The following is a 9009-nucleotide window of genomic DNA, read 5'->3' as shown; positions in this document are numbered from 1 at the left end:
TAGTATTTTATCATTCTTTTCAACTTCAATAGCCATCATTTATTCTTACCTATATCATATACATACAATTACCATGAGATATCATTATAATAATTTCATTCTTAATTTTTTTTATTTCAAACATATTTCATACAGAAATCATATTTTGCAACTACGGGAGTCTTCTCATAATATTTGTCTCATGTTTGGCTCTTTCATGTGATATCACCCAATATTCATTATGGACTTACACACATTTCCATATTTAAGACCATTCTACTTGCAGTTTAAATTTCAATCAACTAAACAAATTTCAATATTCATGCATACAATTGTTTCATTGTGATCTGTACAACAACCCACATGAAATTATTTTAATGTGCACAATTCAATAACCTTTAGCTATCAACATATTAAATATAATGAAATAACATTTAATATATATGCACTATTAGTGCAAACAATCATATGAGCATCACTCCCTCCCAACAACTCACCTAAGCTTCTATTAGGCATCTAAGCATAGAACAATAAGTTTGTGTCATAGTTTGATAAGTAGCACAAATAATCACTACTTGAATCAATGCACAAAAATAGAGGAAAAGAATATAACAAATTATTCAAGCATCTAAGGGATCCAAATCAAAAGGATATTGAGTAGTAGTTATTTTCTTTTCTTCCACAAATGGTTTTTCTTAGACCACCCTTGATGTAAAAATAAATACAAAATTTTGTTTCTATATAACATTGTGCGTATGAGAGAGAGCATTGGTAAAATGAACAATTTTCAATGGTGAAAAATTTGCACCTTCAACAACAACTTATATTTACAGTTTCATAGCTAAATTGTTAATTGCATCTCAATTCAACTATTTGTATCATAATTTCATAACATGCAAATCAAATAATACATATAGATGTAGATAAATTCCTTGAAGTTGAAATCTTGGCTATCGATATGTTGGCTTCTAGTAGAAAATATCTTGTGGCGTCAAAAGATTTGCTCAATGCTGAAAAGGAAATAGGGAAAAATCAATAACATTAACATACACCTATAACCCACATATGATGGTAGTCATAATTTTATCTTCGGAGTAAATGAAGTTAGTTACAAAAATAAATTCAAACGTTCTATATGGTCCCTTATTTTTATACCTTGTTTTATAAGCAAATAAAAAATAAAATAAAATAAATTCCTATTGTGCTAAAGGTATTAGACTAAGAAAATATCTTAGCCCTAGTATAAAAGATCTCATACATCGAATAGGAATGAGGCAACACCCTACATGTTTGTACATAGAAGAGGAATAAAGTAAAGAAATGTTTTAAAAATTACAACAGAGAAAATTCTTCAATGGGTATAAGTGCATTCTGTCTATAGGTATTTGGAATAGAAGTAGAAATAAACCAGGGAAATAATCTCAACTACCATAGTCCAAGGTAAATAGGAACAACCATTTACATAATATAATGATTTAATAGAGGTTAAACTTCACCCCTAACAATTTATCATATAGGATATGACTAAGGTGAAGAAATAAGTAAAAACTGCCAATAATATGAAAACCAAAACCTCCTCAATGGATATGTCTAATGTGCATACTCCATAAGACCTTTTAAATAGAATCTATTGCAAAGGAAGAAAATTATTTCATATGTGACGTTTTAAAGTGAAGAGAAAATAGGTTGACATGGTAGTTTCACAAAATGTGTAACCAAATACATAGAGGTTCATCATATAAATTATGAATAAGTAAGAAAAGGAATAATCCTTCTTATGGTTCTCAACCCTCTAATAATCTCCACCATATCCAGGAGGAATATAAATAACAGAAGATGAAATAAAACGGGAACATCCTCCAGTATTACAAACAAACATTAAGGAAAAATCAAATATAAATAATTATATGCAAAGCTCAAACCTTTAGAATTCACCAAATCCTTGCCATTGAGAATATTGTCGAATCATTTTCATTGATATCACCATCCACAGCATGTCCAATAACAATTTATCTATCCTGCCATTAGTGGATATTTCTAAAAACAAGTACATGTAAATATTTTTCTCTTGTTCACTAATCCATTACAAAATAATTTGGCCTTATAGAATGTAGAAATCAATGTGTAGATCCAATACTGCTCATCAAATTTTCTAAATCACAAGACTTAAAGCTACTCTACTAATATGTGAAAGTTAATTCACCATCTAAAACACAAATCATAGACATGCAAAAGGAAACATCACACATGCACGTATATTTATCTAGGGAAAAGCAACTGCTCAAAACCCCTTAATATATATATATATATTGTATTAATCATAGAATAGAGAAGAAATGTAATGCTTGCTCAAGCTTAAGCACACCCTGCAAGTGTATAGTCTATCCATCTTCCTGACTAACTGAACCTTGCTAACACTTAACCAATTTCAAGCCTTTCCAAGATCTTATTTCCTTGTATCTTTCCTTTGGGAAATTGCCCGTATTTTTTAGTAATTTCACACTTTGGAATTACGCAATAGCCTTAGGTCATTCTCTGACTACATGCACCACTTGTACACATTGGAATATCCTACAGCTGATAGTACATTGCCTTGGAATCTCCATCTCAACTGGGTAACTCGAATTTTCTGCATGAAACAATTATCTTGGGTTGATTGATAAGTTAAATGGTTGATCACTGAGTATGGTTGAAGTTCCACTTCCACAACTTGACCTCCACTAGTTCTTCTGACAGTTAGAACTAGTTAAACAGACAATAACTCAAATTAACTAAAGCAGATTGCTACAAATTACCAATCAATCATGTAGAACTAAACCCAAAATTCCCCAACTCGAATTTACAGAGTTAACTGAGTGGCAAGTGTCATGTCACCTCAGTAACTACCTCCAAATATTCTTCTAAAATAGGAATTTAAATTTTAATCTAGTTTAACCAAGGCAAAGTCAAAACTAGACTTTCTTGTTGCATTTTCAACGCTCCCTCTCAGCAAGAAAGGGATTATAAAACACCCCTATCCTACACCTGTGGAACTTGAACTTCCCTCTTGACAAGGCCTTTATCAAAATATCAGCATCTTGTTCCTCTGTCGGAATGTACTGCAACAACATAATCCACCTCTACACACAATTCTGGAGATGATGATACCAGATATCAATATGCTTGGATCAATCATGAAAAACAAGATTTTTATAGAGTTTGATACAACTATGATTATCATAGTAAATCACAGTAGGGTCTATCATCTAACCAAACAAGCCAACAAGTATCTTTCTCATCCATATCACCTCACATGTCTCTTGACTTGCAACCATGTATGATGCTTCTGCTGAGTTGAGTGCCATTGATCTCTGCTTCTTGTTGTACCAAGAAATTGTTCCGGACCCAACACTCAAAATTCCACCTAATGTACTCTTCTAGTCTGATGGACTTCCCACCCAATCTGCATCGGTGAAGCCACATAGCTTCACTCACTTTGTCATCTGTATCAAATTCCAAACTGGGTAGTTCCTCTGAGGTACTGTAGAACATGTTTAGCTGCCCTCCAAAACAGCTCGATTGGCCTAACCAAACTAGACCAGTCTCCATGGGTTTGCACTTGTCCATGTGGAACCTCTGAAGTATCTCGTTAGCATGCTTGCCCTGAGAGACAAATAATTTCCCATCACCTTGCCATACTTCTAATCCAAGGACGTAGTGCATCAGGCCCATTTCCTTCATCTCGAACTCTCTTGCAAGGTCCTCCTTGCAAGATCTGATCAACTGCTCATCACGAGTATGGTTCAAGTCATCAACATATAAAACAATAATCAACAATTTACCTTCTACCAAAATATGATATAGGTTTCCATCCACTTCAATTTTGGTGAAGCCCAAACTGGTGAGATAACTATTGATCCTGGTGTACCAAGCACGGGGTGCTTTCTTGAGACCATACGATGCTCACTTGAGTTTGCACACATGAGACTCTCGATCAGAAGTCTTGAATCCTTCTAGTTTCTCGATATAAACCTACTCCTCAATAACTCCATTGAGGAATGATGTTTTCACATCCATCTGGTGGATCTTCCACCACATTTATGCAGCCAAAGCAAGGATCAATCTGATGGATGAGTACCTTGCTATAGGAGTAAAGGTCTCCTATGTTGAAAATTGGCAACAAGAAATTGCTAAAATTAGAAGTGCTAAAAATAGCAGTTTGGGTACCAGTGCTGGATTGGGCAACAGGGAATGAAAAATGGAAGTGCTAAAAATAGAAGTTCTATTTTTAGCAGTGCAGTGTGGCTTCCTATTTTAGTCAATCCCTGGACTAGAAATAGGGAGTAAAATTCGAATTTGGTCTTACCATCAATTTGAATATTATTTAACTAATACAATTTGAGTTAATTAGTTAAGGAAAACCAAACTTGAAGTCTTTGTGAGAACATGCAATAATTTCTCTACTGCTTGGGGAATGTGTCCTTGATTGGCTCCACTGATTGAGGAATTAAGGATGAGTTCTCTATTGATAGGATCAGTTGACTTCGTTTAACTTAATCAAGTCCAGTTAGATTAATTTAACAAGTTGTTAAATTAATGAGATTCAGTTTGGTGGTGCTTGCATGCATGTGAAAACTAGTATTTTCAGATAACTGATGCATGGCAGTTCAGATAGAGACCCAGTTGAGATTAGATGAGGTACAGTGTACTATCAGTTGCTAGGATATTCTTGGTGAATATTCCTTGCATGAGGAAGGAATATTATTCCTTCTAGTACTATGTAGTTGGACCTGAGGTGACAACAGGTATGATTTGGCAAATTCACACATGTTATGTAATTGGACCCCAATCAAAACTGCGCAAGGAAATAGGGGCTTGGAGGACTTGTGGAGCCTATATATACAGGCCTAGATAGTCCATGAGCTACATCATCAGAGTACAGAGAGAGCAGGATAGCTTTTGAGCTGATTCTTTTTGTATGTTGTTGAGGATTTCCACTTGATTGATAATACAGAGATGGGGTTTTAGGTTGGTGCTTTCCCCAGGTTATATATTCTGTGTTATGGTTGATTACTTCTCATTCTCAGTTATATATGTTCATGCTTAATGTTGCTTATGTTTGATTAAGCTTCCGCAAAGTTTATGGTAGATGAAGATCTAGTATTATGCTTTAGTACATTGCGTATATCAATTTGATCTGCAGGTGAAATTTCTACATGATATCAGTGAGCTAGCTGATTTGTAGAGAAAATTCTACATGGTATCAGAGCACAGGTGATCAAGGAAGAACAGTATACAAGAAGGGAGAAGTTGAAGTTTGTGGTTTCTAGATATAGATATCGAGTTCTTATCACATTCCACATTTCATCAATGGTGTTCTATGGTTTGAGGCTTGAGTATGCACTGGATGGAAGCTCAAATTATATAGCCTAGAAGGATCGAATGGAGGCAGTGTTAGAAGATAATGGCCTTAAGGAATTCATTGATCAAGAAGTCCTGAAGTCGATTGATGCTACTCAACTGGCGGAATGGAAGAAGTATGTGGCTAGAGCAAGGAGAATCCTTCTGGAGGGAGTTCGAGATCACATTGTCTCGAACCTCCATGGGAAGGAGACTCCGTTTTAGATGTGGAAAACATTGAAAGATCTTTATCAGAATAGTAGTGATCAGAGGAAGCTGACACTGAAGGACAAACTTCAAAAGATCAAGTGTGAAAAGGATGACATAATCTCTATGTATCTGAACAAGCTCACCTCATGCAAGGATGAGCTTGGAAGTGTAGGGATCGTGGCAGCTGATGATGACATGGTGAGTCTTGCACTCCTCGGACTTCATAAGAGCTGGAATAGCTACCAGGACTCAGTTAATGGAAGAGAGAAACTGCCAGATTGGGAATGACTATGGTCGGATTTGATGCAGGAGGAGATCAGATGGAGCACCAGAGACGGTTCTTCATCCATGGACAATGAAGAAAACTGTGCCTTAGTGAGTAAGGTGAAGAAGGGGAAGGAGAAGGTTTCTCTTTCTGAGTCCAGTTCTTCCCATGGTGGGAAGAAGTTTGACAAATTGAAAGTGTGATGCTTTTGAGGTCATGAGGTGGGCCATTTTGTTACAAATTGTCCACTGAGGAAATCCAAGAAGGGATCCGAGGAAGGATCTGAAGTTGAGGCACTTGCTTCACAGTTCGAGTTGGATTTCACACTCTCCACATGCATGGTTTCATCCATGGTGGGAAGTGGTTGGTTTCTTGACAGTGGAGCTTCTTTCCACATGACCGGCGATAAGAGTTTGTTCAGTACTTTGGAGGAGAAAGATCTCCAGATACTCATAGCGATGGGTAATGATGAAAAGTATAGTGTCTCAGGTGTAGGCACAGTTATTTTTCAGAGGGAGCATGGAGCTCGCCTTACCTTAACCGATGTCAAGTATGTACCAGGACTGAAGAGAAACTTGGTGTCGATCGTGATGCTGGAAGACAGAGGCTATGATGTAGTCTTCAGTAAGGGAAAGGTTTTCCTTAGACACATCATCACTAGACAGGTGAAGCAGAACGGTTCATGGGTCAAGAACCTGTATGCTCTTGAGGTTCAAGATGCATGTAAAGCCTTGAGCAGCAGGCAACTGATGGAAACTTGGTGGTTGAGAGGGAGAGTATATTACCTCTCAACATGTAGTGCCTGAAGAAGTCTCAGACAATTGTGTAGGAGCCATGATTGGTGCAGCAGCTTCAGGAGGTTGTGGAGCAGCCACAACAAGGGAAGCTAAAAGGAGATCGAGTAGAGACATCTACTCATGCAGAGACTTCTAGTAGGGGGAATCTTCGAGCCAATTGGGCAGAGGGATCACATGCAGCCATACCTCTAGGTAGGAGGTGGGGCTATGTGGAGTGATCGTCCCAAGGAGGAGGGGCAGGATCCTTGAGGTACCCAACCTCTTTTATTCGACTTTGCTACAGGAGCCCCGATGTGGAGTAGCAGGAACTGACTGATTGGGTAGAGACAGATGCGGATGGAGTGGCAGAGAGAGCTACAGTGCATGGAATCCCAAGACAGCGCAGAGCATGCAGGCTGCAACAATGCGAGAGGCATAAGTGTGTTGCACAGTGCAGGGTAGCACAGAGAAGGGTGCAATGGTGCGAGATTCATGGAGATGTTGCAGTAGCGTGGAGGTCAAAGAGGGAGCACTTGTCAGTAGCAGGTAGAGCTTCAGCATCAGAGTATGTTTCTAGCCCAACAAAGAGGTCATTTGGGAGTTTTTTTGTTCCGAGAGTTGTTAGAGCAACCACACTTGGTAGATGTGTTGCATGTAGAACATTCCAGAGGTATAGGATTGGGTTCGATAGGAAGCCTTTCTTGTTGAGAGGAAGTGTTGAAAATTGGCAACAAGAAATTGCTAAAAATAGAAGTGCTAAAAATAGCAGTTTGGGTACTAGTGCTAGATTGGGCAACAGGGAATGAAAAATTGAAGTGCTAAAAATAGAAGTTCTATTTTTATCAGTGCAGTGTGGATTCCTATTTTAGTCAGTCCCTAGACTAGAAATAGGAAGTAAAATTCGAATTTGGTCTTACCAGCAATTTGAATATTAATTAATTAATTCAGTTTGAGTTAATTAGTTAAGGAAAATCAAACTTGAAGTCTTTGTGAGAACATGCAATAATTTCTCCATTAATTTGGGAATGTGTCCTTGATTTTCTCCACTGATTGAGAAATTAAGGATGAGTTCTATATTGAGAGGATCAATTGACTTAGTTTAACTTAGTCAAGTCCAGTTAGATTAATTTAACAAGTTGTTAAATTAATGTGATTCAGTTTGTTGATGCTTACATGCATGTGACAATTGGTATTCTCAGATAACTGAGTATTCACTCATGGATAATTGATGCATGGTAGTTCAGAAAGAGACCCAGTTGAGATCAGATGAGGGACAGTGTACTATCAGTTGCTAGGATATTCCTAGTGAATATCCCTTGCATGAGGAAGGAATATTATTCCTTCTAGTACTACGTAGTTGGACCTGAGGTGACACCAGGTATGATTTGGCCAATTCAAAGTACTTGTGGAGCCTATATATACAAGCCTAGATAGTCCATGAGCTACATCATCAGAGTACAGAGAGAGCAGGATAGCTTTTGAGCTTATTCTTTTTGTATGTTGTTGAGGATTTCCACTTGATTGATAATACAAATATGGGGTTTTAGGCTGGTGCTTTCCCCAGGTTATATCTTCTCTGTTATGGTTGATTACTTCTCATTCTCAGTTATATCTGTTCATGCTTGATGTTTCTCATGTTTGATTAAGCTTCTGCAAAGTTTATGGTAGATGTAGATCTAGTATTATGCTTTAGTACATTTCATATATCAGTTTGATCTGCAGGTGAAATTTCTACATGATATCAGTGAGCTAGCATGATATCAGTGAGCTAGCTAGCTACTTGAAAGGTCTCCTCATAGTCAATCCCCTCCACCTGAGAGTACCCCTTGGCCACAAATATGACCTTGTACTTTTCTATGATTCTATATGTTGCTTGTTTACCTTGAAGATCCATCTCAAACTCACAACTAATTTTTTTGTTGGTCTTCGGACCACTTCCCAAACATTGTTCTTCAAAATGGATTCGTACTCCTCCACCATTTCATCAACCCATACTAGTTTCTCTACTGCTTCATCGAAATAGGATGGCTCAGTCTCTACTATCTCAGTCATATGAACCACGTAGTCATTGTAACGATCTGGTGAACTTATCTACCTGCGCTGATTCGAAGGAGAACCCACATTCTCCCTCGCATCCTGCATAAGTCTCTCATCCTCTCTGGTTCTCTTCCTACCTTCTTTGGATGATTCTACTTGAGTGGATGTCTCCACTCTTTTCTCCTCAACTTGTGCCTTCTCCACAACATCCTGATGCTCCTCCTTTGGAGCTAAAACCTCCTCATCTGGTGTGATCTGAAGCTCCCTCTCAAAAGAGAAATGCATGGCTTTGTCTTCATCAAATTTGACATCATGTCGTGCAACTGTCATTCTGAGGGATGGAAAATACACATTATAGTTGTG

Source organism: Pinus tabuliformis, chromosome 5_1, assembly GCF_031772625.1.
Source record: "Pinus tabuliformis cultivar Carrire ecotype Pingquan chromosome 5_1, CPIR1, whole genome shotgun sequence".
NCBI lineage: Eukaryota > Viridiplantae > Streptophyta > Pinopsida > Pinales > Pinaceae > Pinus > Pinus tabuliformis.
The sequence above is the reverse complement of the archived record's forward strand: the minus strand, read 5'-3'. Positions refer to the sequence as shown.